Genomic DNA, 21,285 nt, shown 5'->3' on the forward strand with positions numbered 1-21,285 from the left:
AGTCAACAAATGCTATGCCAATTTTTAGTCCCGCACCAGATGGCAAGAAGACTTGCCCAAGGCTTATGTTAAAGTTTGAAAATTTCCCCAATTAGGATTAGAATACAAATATGCAAACACTGGTTGCATTTCAGGGAAAACACTACCTGTGTTTTAACCTAGCTCAACATCCTAGCAATGTGTTCTTACCTGAATCTCAAGGCTTAGAAAATGGTACATCCTATCTCACTCATATCTTACAGGACCTTTGTTTTGGTTTTTGCCGAGGCGATGAACTCCCCTGAGTGACACCAGAGATGGGTTCCAACCACAAGAACAAAGACAGCTGGCCTGTGCATGGCCTCATTCTCTTAGCTGGACCCAGGTCGCCCCTCCGCCCTCCCCACGGTGGGTCACAGCGAGAGCTCACAGCCTCAGGAGCCGCTGCCCCTGCGGCCGCTGGCCTCACAGTGCGCCTCAGCGGGCAAGCTGGCCTACCTGATCACAATGTTAAAGTGAGTAGCCCTCGGCTGAACTGACCCCGGCAGACCACTTGGTCATGGGAGTTCACTTTTGAACAATCAAAAATGAAATACTGCCTCTTGACGTGGCTGAATGGACACACAGCTCATGTCACTGCTCTTCTGGAGCTGTCCATCTCCCTCCCAAGTTGTCAATCACCTTCCCGAGTTGTCATCCTTCTTGCTTTCACCCTAATTGATGATTCCTTGTCTCAAAGCAGTGTTAGCAACACTATAACTGATCACAATTCATCCTGCATTCTGCCCAGATCCTATACACCACCACCCCTGATATGCGAATGCATTAGAATAAAAGAAAGAGGTAAAAGTCCGGATACAAATGTACACAGCTGACACATCCATTAGCAAAATATTTCAGGGTTTAAATCCCAAAGCTATAAAAACACCCTACAATAAAGGTGACTGCTCACATAACAGAACTGTGGTAATTAGAAAGCTCATCCTGCTTTGAAACCACAAAGAATTTATGGTTAAAAGGTTGGGTCAGATTGTCACCTAGGCAGCTCATCCGATGTGGCCTCAGTCTGTGACACAGGAATAATAACTTGTGCAATCGGGGGAGTTTCTAGGATCTTCTAATAAAAGATGACACAAAACCAGAAAAGCACTATTTTGGTGTATGCTTCCGGTCTCCACCACTCACTTGCCAATTCAAAGAATCTCAGAGTTCTCTGGAATTCCGAATGAATGGCAGGATTGTGTTTTTAACCACCAGGCTCTAATCCCTGACTTCCATCCCAGCCTCGCCAAGAAGCCTCCACGTGTTTAAATTAGCAGCAGCGTGACGAGGACTTCCACTGAGCCCAGCTGTGATGCTCCGTCTACCACAGACCGTGCCCTGAGCCCTGAGCCCTGAGCCCTGAGCCCTGAGCCCCGAGCCCCTGAGCCCAGGCCTCTTGTGCAGACTCCGTCTGGGCACCTACTCAGCCAGGGCAGCCCAGCCCCTGCAGAGCTGCCGTCAGCACAGAGGAACGGGGAGCTTAACATGCGTGCTTCCTGAATGGGCTTATTTACCAGCACTCATCCGGGGTGGGAAAGAGGGGGACACTCTCAATGTGCTGCTTTTCGAGAAAACACTTTGGGAAAACCTGACTCATCCACAGAGCCCCCTGTGACTCATGGGCCTCGCTCCCGGGCAGGCGGTCCAGCCCTTGTGAGAGACACCCCATCGTCTGTGCCAGCTCCCCAACATCACCCAACACTGGCAAATCTGGCTTTGCCTCTGAAAACTGAGCCAAATTCTTGCCTAACCTCATTTCTCCTGATCCCTGAAAAAACAAGAAGAAAAATAAAGGACGAGGAGATTTGCCTGCTGGTTTGACGCAGGCCAAGAACCCTGCAAAAGAACTCTGGCGGCCTCACGATTCCTTGTCAACCGCCCGCGTTTTGTTTTCCCACGGCAGGATCGATAACAGTATTGTAAGACTGAGAGATCACCTTAAGAGTCTTCTGCTGGAACCCAACAACAATGGAAGAGTTTATTTCACTCCATTTCCTTCTTTCCAGATGACAATTCCAAAACTGTGAACTTACTTTGCCTTTTTCTTACAAACAAAAACAGGTACTGAGAAGAGGAGGAGGGGGAAGAGAAGAGGCTCACAGTCAGCGGCATGGGATGCGTCCACCCAGGTTTTCTCTGACATTTACAGTGGGATCACGCTTCCCGCACGATTCACTCCCAGAGTCAGTTTGGGGTCGGGCGCAGCTCAGGGGAGGCGCACTTCCCTAGCACGGGCAGGGGTCTGGGTCTCATGCCCAGCACTGCAAAAAACAAAAAAGGCAATTTTTGCAAATGTGGATGTGGGGGAAGAGCCACGAAAAGCCTTTAATGGACAGTCCCCGGCTTCACGCGCACTGCTACCTTCTAACAAAACCAGGGCAGCGTCCCTCCGGGGTCAGGGCACAGTGCTGTTTCTGTGGCCGAGCTCCAGATGCGGCAGTGGGGGGACCTGCGCCTCATGAGGGTTGAACTCGAGTCCTTAAATATGCGGCGGGGGCTGAATGCCCGCCGTGCCCAGGCCCCAAGGCGCTGGCACTCAGAGGTGGGGAGTCGCGCAGTGAAGCGCGGGCGGTGGGGCCGGCGCGGCGCACGCAGGGTCCGTGGCCTGACCTTCCGTCTCCAGAGCCGCCTGCGTGGAGAGGCCAGCATTCCGCCCCTCCGACACCTGGAGGCAGCTTCACTCTCACAATTAGTTTTAGAAGGAGTTTGTTTTGAAGCCGCTGAGCTACTCTAAATGCTAAAGCACTTTGAAAATTGTTTTTCCAGGCTCTGTGTCTGACATGTGTTTTTAACATGCTGTTTTTCCAGTTGTTCTTAAGTAGGACATTGACCCACTGCTTGGCTGCTCCTGAGACGCTCTGAATGTCAAATATCTCCAACCGAAGCCTGTGGCCGTGCCCACCCACCCCCTTCCAATGGGGCCAAATGAATTAATGTCACTTGGCCAAGAAAGAGGGCAAACCCACTTTAAAAAACAGAAATTCTTTTGGGTTAGTTTAGCTTTTCCTCTCTTCATGTGAAGAGCTTCAATTCCTTTCTGCTGGTTTTATTTTGTTTTGTTTTTAAATTCTAGGAAGAGGATGAGCCATTGGCTCTGGCTGTGAAAGCCACTTTCTTTCTGTACGTGTTGGAAAGACACGAAACAACATGAACTTTTAAAGAGGTTGATGTGAACTCAGGGTCTGAAGAGAGGCTGGAAGAGCTTTGCAGAGTCAGGGTCCCATTTTTCAAGAAATGATGAGGAGGAATGAAAACAAGACCAAGACATCAGGAGGGGACCACACAGGGCCTCAGAGAAGGGGCGGCTGCCCTGGAAAACAGCCGTCAGTCACCAGGGCTCGTGGCTCAGGTGTCGGCTCAGGCCACAGCTTCCTTTTCCATTCTTTGGTGATCAGAGATTGAATCCTGGGTGCTCTATCACTGAGCCCTTTCTTACACGTTGCCCAGGCTGACCCGGGACCTGGGAACCTCCCCAGGTTTCTTCACATGAATTTCTCAGCATCTTTAGTATAAAGTATTATCCAAGTGAGACAGAGTGGTATGGTGGACTTGAATTTTGCCTCTGCCTTTAACTGGCTGAAAGGGCACTGTAACTTCACTTAGCATCTCCGAGTCTTGGTTTCCCCAGAAGGGCATAAAAACGTACGTTCCCTGAGGTTGTTTTGAGTATTTCATCCAACAACAGAAGTGAAGCACCAAGCACCATGCCAGGCATTCATGACACCCTAGAAATATGACCGGTCTTCCTTTCCTATACTAAAATCTGTCCAAACTGTCTAAAGAGATGAGTAACATGACCGAATGAAAAAAAAATCTGAAAACACCCTAAGATACAAAGAATCCCCCAAAATTGGAGAAAATAATGGCAGGCATCAATTTAGTACTAAAACTGCAGATATGTTTGATTTCATATAGTCAGAGTGGCCAAAGACTCATTGATCTTGAGACAAATATACTCAAAGAGAATATCTACCTGGCCACAAGTCTTTGGGTAGTTGCCCTAATATCTATCCCCCACAAGCCCCTCTCTCTTTCTCTCTCTCTCTCTCTCTCTCTCTCTCTCTCTCTCTCTCTCTCTCTCTCTCTCTCTTTCATTCTAATAATAAGACCAAGACTCCCATTACTTTGCAGCCCTGTCATGTGCCTGGGTCACAATGAGCTCCCACAGCAGCACAGGATTCTCATTCTCACACTTACAGTCAAAGGGAACACCAGGAGCTGATACGAGCCCATAATCCCAGCAACTCAGGAGGCTGAGACAGAAGGATCTCATGTTTGAAGCCAGTCTCAGCAACTTAGTAAGAACTTGTCCCAAGATAAAAAATAATATTTTTTTAAAAATTAAAGACGTTCAGCTTGAAGTACAATGTACAATAAGATCAAATATCAGCAAATGAAAATCTAAAGGCTTTCCACTTTTCCTAACAGAGAAATGCTCAAGAAGCTTTAGTTTAACTTAAATGTTTAATCACTTACAAGGAGATTAAGTTCTAAAATGTGGGGGATAGTTCAGGTACAGAAATGCAAGAAGCTGGGATGCTTCTGTAATTCCAACAGGTAACAAATTTAGTCTAAAAAGCACTGCAGTTTTAAACACAGCATGTTTTTTTTTTAATTTTTTTTTAGTTGTCAATGGATCTTTTTATGTACATGTGGTGCTGAGAATCAAATGCAGAGTCTCACACATGCTAGGCAAACGCTCTACCACTGAGCCACAACCCCAGTCCCTAAACACAGCATGTTTACACAGACTCCGGAGTAGCTCTGCACCCACAGTAAATGTTAATAAAAATGTACTAACACTTTTAACTTTTTTATGGAGCAAAGAACAGAAATATCTATCTGTTCAATTATGACTTATATCCCATCCAAACCCCACACTTTTTCACTGAAGTAGCAGATAAAAGATGGCATATAAAATGAATATTTCTGTAGTACACAACCTTTTGACATTTTAAATTGACAGGAAAATTATGAGGATATACAAGATACTCATGTACTGATCCATCAAATGTCACACACACACACACACACACACACATATATATATATATTTAGTTTTGACTGTAATTCACACTAGAATAACATCTGTGTTCAAATGAACTCTTGGAGTATCACAGGTAAAGGTAATACTTTGGCCAGTCACTTTTCTAACTTGGAAGAGAGACAAATTTTATTTCATAACATGCATGATAAAGAAAAATGGGGGGAAAGGTCTCTGATTACCAGTCTGAACAACCAAGCCAGGAAGCCAGGTGACCTAAGAAAGCACTACTTGGTTCCTGCCCTGTTGGACGGCTCAGCGCCCACTAACTCTTGTGGCGGGAGGGGCTAGAAGTAGCAGTCGTACTAATGCTGGTCTCTGGCCCTGCCCAGTCCTGACAGCTCCTCCCGCAGAATTTCCTGGGTGGCAGGTGCATCCTCCATTCTTTTCAGACAACTCTTGGAGGACACCTAGAAAGCCCTGGGTTGTGGCTCACTGCCCGGGGAACCGACCATGTGATCAGAGGGTGGCACTTCCCAGCCCAGTCCCAGTCGCTAGGGGAACAGGAGAAGAGCTGACGGTCGAGGTGATCGGCGGCCGAGGCTGCGGTCCAGCTGCTTGGGTAGCACGGCCTCGGTGAGAAGGCCCGGCCAGCAGGCCTCTGCAGGGCTGGACGCTGGAGGCTCCCGGGCTGGTGCGGCAGGGTGGGCGTGGCCGCTCCCAGCCCCGCCCCTCCCCGCCCCACCCTCCTCCAGCCGCCGCAGCCTAAGGATCACACCCTATCAGGGGTTGAGGGAACCCCGACCTGCAGCCTATCGATCGCATCCGTGGGGGCGCAGGAACCCCGACCTGCAGCCTATAGATCGCACCCAGGGGGCGCGGGAACCCCGACCTGCAACCTATCGATCGCACCCATGGGGGCGTGGGAACCCCAACCTGCAGCCTATCGATCGCACCCGTGGGGGGCGCGGGAACCCCGACCTGCAGCCTATCGATCGCACCCATGGGGGCGTGGGAACCCCAACCTGCAGCCTATCGATCGCACCCGTGGGGGGCGCGGGAACCCCGACCTGCAACCTATCGATCGCACCCATGGGGGCGTGGGAACCCCAACCTGCAGCCTATCGATCGCACCCGTGGGGGGCGCGGGAACCCCGACCTGCAACCTATCGATCGCACCCATGGGGGCGTGGGAACCCCAACCTGCAGCCTATCGATCGCACCCGTGGGGGGCGCGGGAACCCCGACCTGCAGCCTATCGATCGCACCCAGGGGGCGCGGGAACCCCGACCTGCAGGGCTGGTCGGAAGCGTCGTCCTGCAACGGCACCGCCAGGGCAGCGCGGGCGCACCAGGGGCTGAGCTCTCAGCCTGGGACCCAATGCCCAGCAGGAACGCGGTGTCAGAGCTCTTGGCTCGTCTGCAGGACTGGACGCACCCAGGGCCTCAGGCCTGCTGGGCAAGTGCTCTACCACCGAGCTGCGCCCCGGCCTCAAGGCTGAATTAAAGTACAGGGGACCCTGCGGGTGTCCGCTGGGGAATCTAGCATCAGAAATCTTGCACTTTGGTGTACCAGGGGGAAAAAACGCTCCCTTTGGGCCAGGTGACACTAAACTTGTTGACGGCATCTAAACTAAAGTGCTAAGATTTCATCCAAATAGTCCTTTAACAGCCTTCGACTGAAGGAGAAAACAGGCACGGCACCCGAAGGAGCAGGGCTTATCCATGGGGGGCTGAGGCGGGTCGGCCCAGCACAGATCAGACACCGAGTCTCGACACCAGTCACCGAGTCTTATTTCACTGTCAGAGATTTTTCAAAACAGGAGAGAGTCACCTCGGCTTGATTCGTTTATTCATTCAGCTGGCACCTCTAAGTACACTTTCTTGTAAGTAAATATGTGTGAATAACACTTGAATTCTGAGACACCCCTTGGATCACTTGAAATGAGAGCTGACCTGTGCAGACATAGACGTTTCCCCCAGGACTGAGATAGAGCCCGGGGCTCTACCACCCAACAGTTGTTGATTTTTTATTTTGATACCAGGTCTCACTGAGTTGCTAAGGGCCTAGTTAAATTGCAGAGACTGACCTCGAACTTCTGATTCTCCTGCACTGGACTCCCAAGTCACTGGGATTAGAGGCACGAGCCACGGCAACTGGCAGAAAATATGATTTTAACAATAAATAAATAAACAAACAAACAAACATGAAAAAAATTTTAAAAGCTTTAAAAATTACCATAAAATGCAAAAGATCCTGCAAACTAACCAAGGATCACTTCCACATATTACTAGACTTAAATTGGCACCACAGATTATCAGTATGTAATAAAAGCCTGGAAAAAGCTTTGATACAGCAATCCACTTCCAAGAAGCTTACATGCAGGAGAACTGTCAGGAAGGGTGGAGAGGCTCGCTGCTTTGCAACGTCTGCTCTCCCACTTCTAGGGGCTAGCTCTAGCCAACGGACTAAGATCTGAGGCAATAAACAGAAATTCTATGTGGGATTCTGGGGAAGTTCTTTAAAAGAAAGGGTTACAGACTTTTTTACTTTCTACCCTTCCTCTTTGCTCCAGTTTGGAATATAAACATGATGGCTAGATTTATAGCAGCCCTATTGAGAGTCATGAGGGACAGAGCCACTCAATAAGACCACCTAAGGAGTTTGTGGAGTCTTCCAACCAGCCAGACACAGTGATATACCCCTGTAATCCCAAAATTCAGGAGGCTGAGGCTTGAGGATCACAAGTTCAAGGCCAGCCTGGGCAACACAGTAAGACTGTCTCAAAATAAAAAATAAAAAGGGCTGGGGATGTAGCTCTGTGGTACAGCACCCCTGAGTTCAACTTTCTTAAAAAGTTAAGAAAGATATGGTACAGTTCAGACAACTGAAGACTCAACAGGCCTAATAGATGACATAGATCTGTTTGTTAAAATGAAAAGACACCCACAATGCATTGCTGAGTGAATATAATCCCATTTGGTTAATCAAATGCATATGAATGAGGAAGTAGGCTTTAGATTTCTTTGCACACTTTGTTCATTGTGAACACCAAGAATTATTTTCCTAATCAGAAAAAAAAAGAATATGAAAGCTGTCCTCACCCCAACTGAACCCACTTCCTTCTCGAAAAATAAAGTCGCATTCCACATTTGAACGTATACCCGCTAATTACAACCTCTGAAAGTAATTCCACAGCTAGAGCTTGGGGCTGACGTCCTGCAGGTCCCTTAGTTGTGACTTAGAAAAGGCGCCATCATGATACTCGGCACAGAGCTGGGCCTGAGGAGCCCGGGACGGGATGGCACAGCCCCAGGAGGGGAAAAGCTGCGGCAGGGATGAAGAGAATCAAGGGAATTCTATAATTAGGGAGCGCGGTATGGCTGCCTCTGGCAGCTGCTGGAGCAAGCGGGGATCCAGGCACCATCCACAGCCCAGGGCAGCCTTCTCTGGGCCTGTCTGCACTTCAGGGACAATCTGGGGACAATCTGGGGACAATCTGGGGCATCTTATATCCAGCACCTGTTGGCACCGGAGACTCCCAGCCGCAGTTCTGTTGTCACCGTCATCTGCCTGATCCGGAGGAGAGGCGGCTATTGTATCCAGGAAGATCAGGATAAGATAGCTCTGCGTGTTCTTGGAACTGTGTCTTTGTCTGCTCCTGCCTGCCTTTTTTCTTTTCTTTTCTATTCTTTTCTTTTCTTTCTTTCTTTTTCTTTTGTTTATTTTATTTAAAGGTAGAAACCTCCCCTGCAGCTGTATTTTCCATTTCAAACAGCCGGGTTAATTATATATCCTACAAATAATGGCTTCAGTTCCATCAGGTGTCCAGCCACAGACTCCTCGGCCCCCACCCCAGACACACCTTGCCCGCAGACCCTTCGCCACGCCCATCCACTAGGAGGGAGCCCACCGTCCTTGTCAGAGGAAACGGCATTTCCGTCACAGGATACACTGGGTTTTCCTTTCTATGAGACTCTTCACAATGGGTTAAAACTGAAGGAGACTATCTGAGCTTCCAGTCCTGAGCAGTCCCAGCTGTGGGCTGGACGTGAGGGCAAATGTGTGCACCCAGTGGGTCTCCTCCAGCAAATCGCTTTGCTTCTCAGCATTCACCAAATCAAAGGTCTTATTTGCATCTTAAATATCTTCCTAAGTACTCACAAACTCATTTGGGAAGACCCGTGCTTTACTTGTCCCAGGAAGAATAAATGCCACACAATCCTACAACTCCACCGAAAACAGTCAGATCCACATCGGCACATTCCTACTCCATTCCGCAAGCTTGTCGGCTGGGCCTCTGCCGGTGCCATACACCAGAGGCCCTCAAAGTGAGCCACATCTGGCATGCAGTAGGCACACAATAAATAGAGTGGGCTGGTACTAATGTTCACAATGACCACAGCCATGGTACCAGTGGCTCACGTGGGGGTACTACTCTTTACAACAATCACAGCAATCATGGCAATGACGATCGCAATTGACATTTACATAGTACTTTAGAGCTTCAATTATTAACTTGATCTTACATAACAGATTTCTTGACCTCCTTCCCCCTCTCTTACCCCCCCCCCCATACTAGGGATTGAACCCACTGACCACTGAGCTACATTCCCAGTCCTTTTTTACTTTAGTTTATTTCATTTTATTGTGGTCATTGGCAAACAGACATCCTGCCAATCACATCACAGCACCCAGGATCCTGGCATTCTGACCTGGAATCCACTTCTCGGGTGACCAAAGCCGTCAGGCCCGGTCACGCTGTCCCCAAGGGGCAGGAGACACATACGTCCACCAGACTTGAGTCCTGGAAGGTTGTGCCCCACACTCTTGTGCCCAAGAGTTCTGCTCTCAAATAAGTCTGAAAAATACTGAATGCTGTATTTTTGTTCTAAACTTTACACAATACACATGCATAAAAAAGACTTTGGGTCTAATTTAAGTCCACGCTTCTCTGATTTATCCTAAGTGCAGTCTTTTCTTTTACACTTAGCAATTAATATCCTATAAAATACACTGTCAGGAAGCACGTGAGAGAGTCTACTATTGAGGATATTCACCCAACCATGATGATCTGATTCAGCGTCACCGTCAGGAAACACATTATGCTGCGGACATTAAGCAGTATTTCTCACACCCAATTGAGCACAACTGAAAAACTACAGGTGACTCCTGCCGAGAGCCATTAGGCAAATGGGAAGCCCTGGACCCGAAGCATCACAACGGCAAAGTTCACCCAAAGCTCAGCTAACACAGCCCAGACGGGGCACAGGGACAGAGAGGGGCACACCCACAGGCACGTGGGCATGTGTGTGTATGGAACACACACGTCCACGTGGCCAGAGTCCAAATGGGGCTTTTAAAAACTGACCTGAGCCGTTTGTTACCAGAAAGGTTTTAATCTTCCGACTCATTTTTTAAAATCGGGAGCCCATGTGTTTCTATTCTTAGTGTGCTTTCGAAATGAAGTTTCCCTTGGTTCGAGGTCACAGCTGCTACAAAGCACTGTGGGTGGCTCCTCGGCCTCCCTCTGAAACAACTGGTGGGAAGGAGCAGCGGCCACCACCCAGCTGTCCAACCCACTTCTAACTTTAGCAAGTCACAGAGCCACGAATGTCCCGGCATGCCACATGAAGCCACACCCTGAAGGTGCACTGCTGCGCCCCAAGTCTCCAGGCACGCGGGAGTCTCCCACTCGTCTGCCAATCACAGGTCCAGCGACCCGATTCGTGGGGGCACAGGGTGAGCCAAGAGCCTCAGCACATGTGAGCCTGCCACCCACCCAGCCAGCCCACCGGACGGTTTCCCACTCGCCGCTGCAGAGCCCAGAAGACCAGGAAGCCACTGCCAGATTCCTTCCCGGACCTGCATGGTGCTGCGTCTGCTGCTGCTTATTAAAATGCACGGGGATGCCTTCCTGGCGTTAGCAGACCACACACTTGTCAGGAAGCCCTCAAAACGCAATGACTGGTGCCACGCTGACTGTACACTTCCTCGTCCTAGTTTCCTTTGGTTTTAGGGATGGAACACAGGGTGATTAACCACTGAGCTACACCCCCAGCCTTTTTTATTTTGAGACAGGGTGTCACTAAGTTGCTGAGATTGGCCTCAAACCTGTGATCCTCCTGCCTCAGCCTCCCAAGTGGCTGGGGTTACAGGTGTACATCGCCACACTGGCTTCCTTTGGTTTTTTAACTGCATGCTGATTGTAATTATTCGCCCCAAAGCGGGGAGTTTTCAGTGTTATCTAACTGGTGATGGTCCTTTGGGAATTATTAATTAAAATAATTTCCTTCAGTAAAGAGCTGTTTTTTTTCCTGCATGTGCTTGGACCCTGCTGGCCACTGAGGAGAACTCTAGGAATGCCTTGCTAAGCCCCCTGCGACTGACTGCCTCCATTGTCAGCATACGGAGGACTTAAAAACATTAGGCGACTTACACAGATGGAAACAAAATGCCCTTTGAGTTCTATTGATAATTTAACCTTTAAAGTTTTGGACAAAATCCCAATTCTCAGGAATTAGGGAGAACAGTTGAATGGAACCATTATGTAAAACATTGATGTGGGAAATATTTTGTGTGAAAATATATACAGTATATCACTTAAAATGTCTTTGAAGGTGGGCTTCATAATTCATAACTAAAATATACGTGTCTTTTATGGCTTCTCTACTTTGTGCTTCCTCTGTCAGGGAAATAGAAGTCATTTCCAGCAGGGGAAAGATCCCAGGGCCCTGGATGGCAGGGGAGGGGTCACCCTGAGGGCCCCAGGGCCAGGCGGAGCAGGAGGGGCACTCCCGACTGAGAAAGTCCTTTACTCAGTCTGAGAGATGCTTTCGTGGCCATGTCTGATTTGTGAAAATTCATCAGGCAGCATATTTATGATTTCTATATTTTTTACAATAATTTGACTTCATTTTTAAGAGCAATTAAGAGAAATTGCTTCCCTTTTTTCAAGTAATTTGTATACAAGGAAAAGAGGTATAGTTTCCATCTAAAGGAGGCATAAGAATAAGCCCAAGGCATCTATGAGGAATAAAATTAAGACTACAGCTAATTATTTTACTTTGTTTAAAAAAAATGGTGCACGATCATTGGTTTGAGAAAAACCAATGTGAAAAAAACACACCCGCGGCCACGGGTGGCGGAGGATAAGGTACCGAATGACATCAAGAGTTGTTGCTGGCTTAATGTGAGGTGGCGATACATTCACAAAATCATTCACACTTCTACCAAAACCGGCCTGATAGAATCAAAAGGAACCCGTGTGCACGCGAAAGGTGGGGTGGAACCCAGCGATGGGCCTCGTGGTCCAGCCACAGACCAGAAGTCACCTCACTAAGAGAAGCAAGCGGCCTGGGCAAGACGGGATCGCCAAATGCAGTCGGTGCCCCCAGCTGCACCCTGCAGGACACACGCGGACAGCCACCTAACATGTTCTGGAACAGTTAGGAGAAGGTGACAGGGCTGGAGATTGCTGGGCCCCAGCCTTCTGCTGCGTGAGGAGCTGCCTCTTCAGAACTCGGAGGCGCACAGCGGGAGCCCCACCTGCCTGCCACCCGCTTCCCCAGAGTCAGGACCAGGACGCAGGCCGGGAAGGCGGCGATGGGTCGGCAGCTGCTGAATCCAGAGGAGCAAGAGCACCTCCTTCTCAGTATCTCTTCAGGTTTGAAAATGTTCAGGAGAAGAGACAAAAATTAATTGTGTTACAAAAGAAAATTATCACTTTGTAACAGGGAAATGTTCTTATTTAAGAGAGATACCTATTTTAGTATTTAGGAGTAAAATGTTAAATCTATTATTTGCTTGAAGATACACCCATTAAAGATATATGGAAGAGACCACTGTGGTGAGCTCAAGGTCCTCAGACCCGCTGGGGCTACCACCGATCACGCGTCCTTCTCCCTCCTCCCAAGTATGACATTTCACAATAATATGTCGAAAGTTACAACTTTCACATTTCTTCTCCCTTTAACAATAAAAGCCTTCCCAAGTCTCTGTGGCCTCAAGTTTTCAAGATAGATGGCAGTAGCCTTCTTGAACACGTTATGGTTCAAGTTCTCCATGACCCAGTGGTAACTGGGGAGGCACCCTGGCCCAGCGGCCCAGAATTCTGGTTCTGCGTACATAGAGCCCAATACACACTCCTCTCAGCTCTAGATCTAAGGATGATTAGGGAAGGAGGGAGGGTGAGTGGCTCAAAGAAGTAGCTCTCTGCCCAGAAACCCGAACGTCATCCAGCTGTTCTCCAGAGACAAGCCAGTGTATTCCCGTGCTGCCCTCTGAGCCCCATCACTGAAAAAGCTGGCGGCTTTAGAAATCCACTCTTCCTTCCGGACCATTCTCCACCTGGGAGTTGGCCCTGGCACTTCTAAGGCCTCGCTGCCAGGTAGGTGCATAGGGTACCCGTGAGAAAGGGAACCCACTTCTCTGTGACTCTCTAACTCGGGAAGCAAGGGACAATGGAATTGGGGTGGGGTGGGTGCTGGGGATTGAACATGTCTACCACTGAGCTGCACCCCAGCCTCAAGGACCTGTAGATCTAACACACAGGCAACAGCTTGGTGCAGTGGCCTTGTGGGGGCTGGGGGGCTGCTCCTAATGTGTGTTTCATCAGTTGTTGGGACAACAAAGGACAAAGAGCCCCAGGACACTGACTGCCACGGTCTCAGAACTGGAATCCATATTGCCTAACAGGCAACGATACGGGCAGGGGAGTCAGGCAGAACCTGGCCTGAGGGTCAACTCCACCACTCACCAACTGTGTGACCTGAGACCAGTGACTCGGTCTCTCTTTCCTTCTCAGTTTCTTTATTTCTCTATAAAATGGAGCTACTGGATAGCAGTTAAAGGACCGGGTGCCAGTTTGTTTTTCAATCCTGGCTCCCACACTTGCTAGTTACATAAACCTGGGCAAGGTACCCAAACAGCCCCTGTACTAGTGTCCCACCAATGCCCATGACACACAGAGGCTGTAAAACCAAGTCTGACAGACAGAAGACATCAAAAACCATTAGCTGTCATTCTCGGGACAGAAAGAGCCACTGCAGAGTTAGCTTGAACTCAAAGTCACTGAGGTATGTGACGTCCTCAGCAGAGTGCCTGATGCACACGATTACTCCAGGTAGCCATTACCACGGGCCCTCACGGTAACTCTTGGGTAGACAACGCCGACAACTACTTCGCTGATAAGGAAACCAAAGATCAAAAGACTCGAGGATTCGCCCTTTCCCCCATGCTGACGAAAGCGACTCTGCTACACCCTCTGCTCCCTAAATCCCTCCACCCCCAGGAATCCCCTGTAAAGGAGAGAGAGACTCACGCAGCACTGGAGTCCTGCTCAATGACAGCAGCACGGCCTCCCGAGGCTCGATCTGAAATATACACCAGTAAGGGCCAGCACACCGTAGGGACCTTGGTCACAAGTGTGCTTGATTTCGTGCCACTGAAATCTTTGTGCTTGGTTGTTTGGTTTTGATCAAATTTTAAAGGCACACAGAAATCTCCCTGGGAAAGACAACTGTGTTGCGAATCTTTCTGTGAGTGAGTGAGTACGTTTTCCTGAAGCCATGACCACCCCTCTGTGACTGGAGATACGCAGCGTTTTCTGTTTGACTCAGTCAGCAGCAGCCGTAGCTGAGTAAGCACAGACCTTCGGGTGGGGGTCCAGCTCAGGTGGCTAATGGCAGCCCTGAAACGGGACGGTGCCCAGCACAGGTGCTGGGGTTTGGCCTGCAATGGTCTAGAAGAGTCACAGAGGCAGATTCTCCTAAGAATCCCTCACCAGATGTTTCTCCACAGAACATCAAAATTAATGCAAAACTCACAGCAGAAACCCAAGTAAAGAACACAAATGGAGCCAGGTGAGGTGGTGCGCACCTGTACTCCCAGCACCTGGGGAGGCCCAGGCGGGAGGATGGCCAGTGCCAGGTCAGCCTCAGCAACTAGCGAGACCCTAAGCAACTAGCGAGACCCTAAGCAACTAGCGAGACCCGGTCTCAAAATAAAAAACAAACAGGGCTGGGGATGTGACTCAGGGGTGAAGTGCCCCCGGGTTCAATCCCTAGTACCCCCCAAAAATACAAATGAGATGACTTTCCTGAAGTTGTTCCACCCAGGTGCCACCCATCTGTTGGTATCCTACTGAAGATCAAGATTTTTCCTGCATCATTATCTCATTTAACACTCACAGTAATCCTGAGGAGAAAAAAAATCCTGTCCCTGCTATGGTGTGGGTGAGTCCACCAGAACTCCGACAGAAACCTGATCCCCAAAGTCAGGCATCAGTGGTGACTGGCGATGGGACCTCGGGAGTGGCTCCTACTCATGGATCGACGGGCTGCCGAGGGATTGGTTCTGTCATAAAAGGGAGTGCTCTTCGTACACCGCCCATCTCTCCACGGGCTGTCCCCCACCGTGTTGTGACACAGCATGAGGCCCCGGCAGGTGCCCAGCAGGTGCTGGACCACGCTCTTGGATGTCCCGGCCTCCAGAACTGTAAGCCAAATAAACAGCCATTCTTTAGGAATTACTCTGTCCATAGCGTTCAGTTACAGCAACCGAAAAAACACCAGGACAAACCCCATTTTATGAAGGAAGAAACTGGGGCTCAAACATTTCCGAGACCTGCCTAAAGCCCATCACTGGTAACAGAAGAGCAGGAATCGCCTGGCCCAAAGCCAACAGCACCCCTGAAGTCTCCTGTCCTCTTCCTTTCTTTTCTTAGTTTCCTGGTACGGGAGTGCTCCGCCACTGAGCTACATCTCCATCCTTTTTCATTTTTTGAGACAGGGCCTCTCTAAGTTGTTGAGGCTGTCCTTAAACTTGTGATTCCATGCCTCAGCCTCCCAGGTGGCTGCAATCACATGCATGCAGCAAGGTACCCAGCTGAAAGTTTCTTTTGCCTTCTTTTAGTTTCCCGTGAAAGAAGAAAGAAAATACATGGTGAAGCATCTGGGTCTAAAACCAAATAAAACTGTTTTAAAGAAGGCTGAGTCCAAGAAGCCCTCTGTGAGCTGAGTGCAGAACAAGGCACCACTTCCTGAACAGGGGCAGGGCTGGGTCCCCGCGCCCCACCACGCCTGTCCTGTGCTCAGCTCACCTGGACACACGGGCCTGGGTGTCCCACTACTGGCCTGGGTCAGCTCCCTATCTGGAGACCAGCATTCTGAGGTCCACTCACAACGCGGAGGTCGACAGAGACGAGAAAAACAGAGAGGGGCAGAGGTACCTCCTGGCACTGAAGGAATCCCTCCACGCTGAGAAAGGGGCAGCTAAGCTGTGTGACAGTCATTTTCTGAAGCTGGCCTTCAGCTCGAGAAAATTAACACTTGCTTTTAGCTGTTGCCTTTGTGCGGCCAAGCTGAATTTCTCAAGCCTGCGTTTACACAAGTTCAGTTTTCCATAGTTCGTTCTCTTTTTACTCCCAACCATCAGGCTTCCTTCCCAGACCTCTTCTAGGAGGTAAAATCCAACGGGCAGGGAACATGCTGAGGGCAGAGGCACGGAGGACTTGGGGTTTTTAACACAATAAGCACAGGGGGTGTCTTTAATCACTGTGACCTGCAGAGGCAGGTCCAGCCACGCCGTGAGGGCTGAGGCCACGACACCCTGGCCCGAGCTGTCCCTGTAGCTTCGTACGTACAAGAAGTTGGCTTACTTGTTCAGAGTTTTTATATTAAACCAAAAGAGCAGGGCTGGGATTTAGCTCAGAGGTGGAGCACTTGCCTAGTGTAGGTGAGGCCCGGGGTTTGAACCCACTACTACCAAAAAAGAAAAAAAAAGAACCAAGTTAAAGTTTTGATAAATTTCTTGACATTTTAGTGACACTTTTGAGCTAGGAATTTTAGGATTCTTATACTTTAACTTTTGAGCCCTTGTGGGGAAAACAGACCTTTCCATAAGGAGAGTTGACTTCTGCATGCAGACCACATGAAAGTCTTGCAAAGGTGCTCAAAATCCACATCAGCCTGCTCCATTCCCAACGAATCTGTGTAACTAATACACTGATCATGGAAACATCAGGGATCCTCAGTGCTCAGCAGAAGTCGCCCCAGATGACTCTAGCCACCGTCTCCGGCCACAGCACGCCCAGCCCTGCCGCATCTACCCTGAGCAAGTAACTCTTCCAAAGAGAACTGTGTCCCCCGAAGCTGGGCAGCCCGCCTTACGGGCAGGTATCTTCAGAGCTGCCTTACCCCTCTGAATAAATGGTTATTATCAACAGCATTCAGCAACGTGGGAACACACATCACTTTCCAGAACGGCTGAGCTTCTGAGGAGCTGTTTTCAAACACACCTCTTTAAATCAAAGCACCTTGTTCTTCTACTTGCATTACGATCACCCAGCACCTTGTTCCTAGGAAACAGAAATGTATGCGTCCTCCCAAGCACATCTAGGATGTAAGAAATGGGGGGACCCTGAGGGACTAGTCGAATCTCTGTGTTACTTTGTCTTCTGCCTTACTGTGCCACATCCCTAGGTGTCCGAGGAAGTAGCTCCAAGTCACAGCCTCCTCTAACGGCCCCTTTCAGCAGTTCAGGAGTATTTTCATTACGTAATTCACCTGACAAAATAAAGGCTCAGAACCCCTCAACCTGAGAAATTCAGGATCTTTGGATCGAGGAACTGCTGTCCTGAGAAGCTTCCCACAGGTTGAGCAAAGACAGTTCCCGAAGGAGGGAAAATGGAGGCCGCGGGCCACAGGGAAACCTGCAGACACACCCAGCTGCATCCTGACCTCGCGAGGAGGTGCGTCTGTGCTTTACCACTCAAACAATAAAGGAGCCAACTACCTTTGGAAAAGATCTGTTACGTCCCTTTCCAGTACTCTTACCATGTCTCTTTTCTAATGCATAAATCTTTCCTGGCCACGGTCATATTAAACAAGGTATTTCTACTTGTCCTCCCCTTTAAACATCGTAAAAACAGTCCCTTGCTAAAATAAGTCAAACTCAGGTCAAGGGGTGTATGTTTTTTCTCACATGAGGAAGCTAGAGAGGAAAAAGGAAAAGAAATGTGTGGCGAACATCTCATGGGAATCTAAGGAAGACCAGTAGAGGGAAGGGACCCAGAGCTGGGGGTGGGTGTGACAAGGGCTGGATCACATGCTGCACTGTGTGATGCACAGATACGCGACAACAAGCCACCGTGACGTTCAGCTCGAGTGCACCAACAGACGGGGGAAAGGCAAGGAAGCCGTCCCCGCCATTAAAAACACTCCTTAAACATCACGGTCTGCTCAACCAGTTCTTTACCATGAGACAGTCAGAATTTTCTCTTTTCATTACAAACAGTGCTTCAATAAACATCCCGAGCATATGCTTCTCTCAGAAGTCTGAGTTATTTCTTTAGGCCAGAGTCCCGGAATCGGTACTACTGGGTCAAAGAGCATGGAGCTTTATTTTTTGCTTTTGCTTGTTTGGTTTTGTTTTTCCGGTCTGGGTGCTGGGTGAGCACTCTACCTCTGCACTGCACCCCAGCCCTACCTTCTGTTGATTTTTGTAGTGAAAAAACAATAGTCATATTATGGAGGATAGCTCACTGGATGTTTTAGAATTGTTATCTGTGCACAAGAATGATTTTAACAATATCTGCACTATAAAGTTATCTTTAATTGGCCAACCAGTTTTATCCAACTCCACTGATGTTCCATTGCTGTCATGTTTGGATTATGTTAATCTGTAAGACAAGGATTCCAAACGGCCATGACCAAGGTCGAGTTACCATAGGAACCTGGTCTAGAAATTCACATCCCTCTGCCTAGTACTCACCGGTAGCTTGCTAGCTGGATATTGGAAGGAGGATCTGATTCATCAAAGTGAACGGACTGGGGAAAACAATGGGCCTAATTAGCAAAAGGATTATTCTCTGACCCTTTGCTAGTCTTGGAAGGATAAGCTTACTGGTTCCCATGGCAGAAAACACAGAACAAATAACCAGGTTAATCACTGAAGTTCAAAAAGTTGGCCAGTAATGGTTGTTAAGGGCTCTGTGTCCAGGAAATCCCGCCAGACAGGCACTGTTTGCAAATGGCTGGGAAATATGGTCTGTTGCCATCAAAAACAGATGAAAGGCAGGCTCTGGTTAAAAGGTGTCTTTGCCCAGGCAAAACCTTTCCAGAGTAAAGAAACAGTGTATACTGGCTGCCAGCTGACCTCTGCTGAGACGAGGGGACAGTCCTACCCCAGTGCTCATTATAACCCATCTCAGAACTAGTTAAGTGGTGTCCGTGGAAGTGAGTCCGAGGGAAGACTCTGCCCCTTCCACAGTGTGGCCACGTCCAAAACGAAGACACTCAGAATAACGCTAAACCCTGTTTTTTCAATTTAAAAGCAAATTACACCAAGATAATATGGAAACAGAAGCTACAATGTTAGTTCATTCAAAAACATCGAAATTTCAAGGGATGCAGAATATTTTAGAAACAAGGCATATATCATACAGAGTAATAAGATGGAGCCAGAGATTATCAATGATAATCTCCTCAACAAGTAATGTTAGGAATCAAGAGCAACCGTGGTTAAGAGCCCCGGGTTCAATCCCCGGTACCAAAAAATAAAACAGGAGAGCAACACCTAAGAGGCTACGGACAGCATCCCCTCGTGGGAACGCCCTAGCAGCTGGCCGGCTGGGAAGTGCCCGTGCACAGCGAGCACTGAGAAGTACCAGCTAAAATCCTAAAGTCCCAGAACCAAAGGCCACAGGGGTCTGCAGGCTTCCTCACCCAAACCCGAAGACGAGCGCCCTTCCCTGCCCACAGGCGGCTGGAGCTGAGGTCCATCCCTGGCCCCTCGGCTCACCTGCATGGTAGCAGTGAACAGGCCTGCCCGAACCCCACCCGCGTGGCACCTTGCTTTACTCCCTGGTACAAAAACAGCCATCCTGCCAGGGCAGGAGTCACCCTGGAGGTGCTCATTTGATAATTTAATGAAATTCAGAGAAAGTATTTCTGTAAGTCATGAGCCGCCTATTTAAAACTTAGATTGTGAACTGCTTGACCAATGGGATTTGGTAAATGTGATGCTGTGCTAGTTTCCAGACCCAAATCTTAAGAAACCCATCGCTTCTGTTCTGCCTCTTGGAATGCTTAGCCTGGGAACCCAGCTACCAGGTGACACAGAAGCCCAAGCAGCTCCCAGAGAGACCCACGTGGAAAGAAGCTGATGCACCCAGCTGATGGCCGAGACCAACTTGCCAGCTACGGGAGGGAGCCACCTTGGAAAGGAGCGGCCAGCACCCCACCAGGCCCTCCAGCTGACAGACTTGGAGCACCACAGGCAGTCCCTGGCAGAGTCTGCCCCAGGTGCAGACTCCTGAGCAGGACAGGGTGAGGTTCTAACCCCCCCAGAATCATGTCCTCTCTGGCACACAGAGCTACTCAGCTTCCAATCAGCCAGCGTTTCTGAACTCAAGATACATAAACCATAAGAAGCGTGTGCATTTTTCAAAAGAAGCACCTGGATGACCGGCCCTGACCATTTCTCCTTTTCTTGGAAACCAGTGGCCAAGCCTCCATTCCCTTGGGAACTTTCCAACTGTTAATAGCTAAGCCTTCTCTAGTTAACACCAGCCCCAGACCAGCGTGTACCCCAACTCTCCACCGTACCACGTCCTTGTAAATCAATCAACTGATCCAGGATATGAAAAAATTGTTTAGATTCTTCTTCTAAGTTCCTGCTCCTTTGTGAACCTTTCAAGTATTCTCTAGTCTACTTAGGAAAAAAAAAATGTGCACGTTTACAACACCCAACCAACAATCCTAAAGCTGCACATCTTGTAAGCAGCCTCGCGGTCCTACGGCACGGAGTGGCCTCCTCAAAACAGAGAGGTCAGTGCCAGCGAGACTCGAGGGGTGGAGTAAGGTGCTCGGAGCCACCTGTCCACAGAGACTGCTCCGGGGCTGGCAGGTCTTATCCCGTTAGATTCTAAATTCCTTTGAGCCTGAACTGCATCTGATCTTCACATTCGGCACCAAGGGCACATGCCAGGCCTCACCAGAAGAACTACCAACATCAGGGACAGGCCCTTGAAGGGCGCAGGTGAGAACAAGGAAAGCTTCTCACAGGAGAAAGAGGGGTCTCTGCGGGCCTCAGAGGGAGTCAGGAAACTGAGGCAAGGTTCAGTTAGACTTGTTCGCCCACGCACACTGCGGGAGGACACTTAAATTCTTTATGTTCTTTGCCTTCCTCTTCCTCTCTCTATGTGGGGATGAACCAGGGGCGCTCTGCCACTGAGCTGCATCCTTAGTCCTCTTGACATTTTATTTTGAGACAGGGCC

The 21,285-nt window shown here is 49.1% G+C and overlaps 1 protein-coding gene across 1 annotated transcript in view; it reads right to left on the reverse strand.

Annotated features, from left to right (window-relative positions):
- Positions 1–21,285, reverse strand: part of Wwtr1 (WW domain containing transcription regulator 1) — a 125,032-nt gene that overhangs the window by 59,599 nt on the left and 44,148 nt on the right. The gene's annotated exons all lie outside the window — the stretch shown is intronic.

This window comes from Sciurus carolinensis, chromosome 9 (genome assembly GCF_902686445.1).
Source record: "Sciurus carolinensis chromosome 9, mSciCar1.2, whole genome shotgun sequence".
NCBI lineage: Eukaryota > Metazoa > Chordata > Mammalia > Rodentia > Sciuridae > Sciurus > Sciurus carolinensis.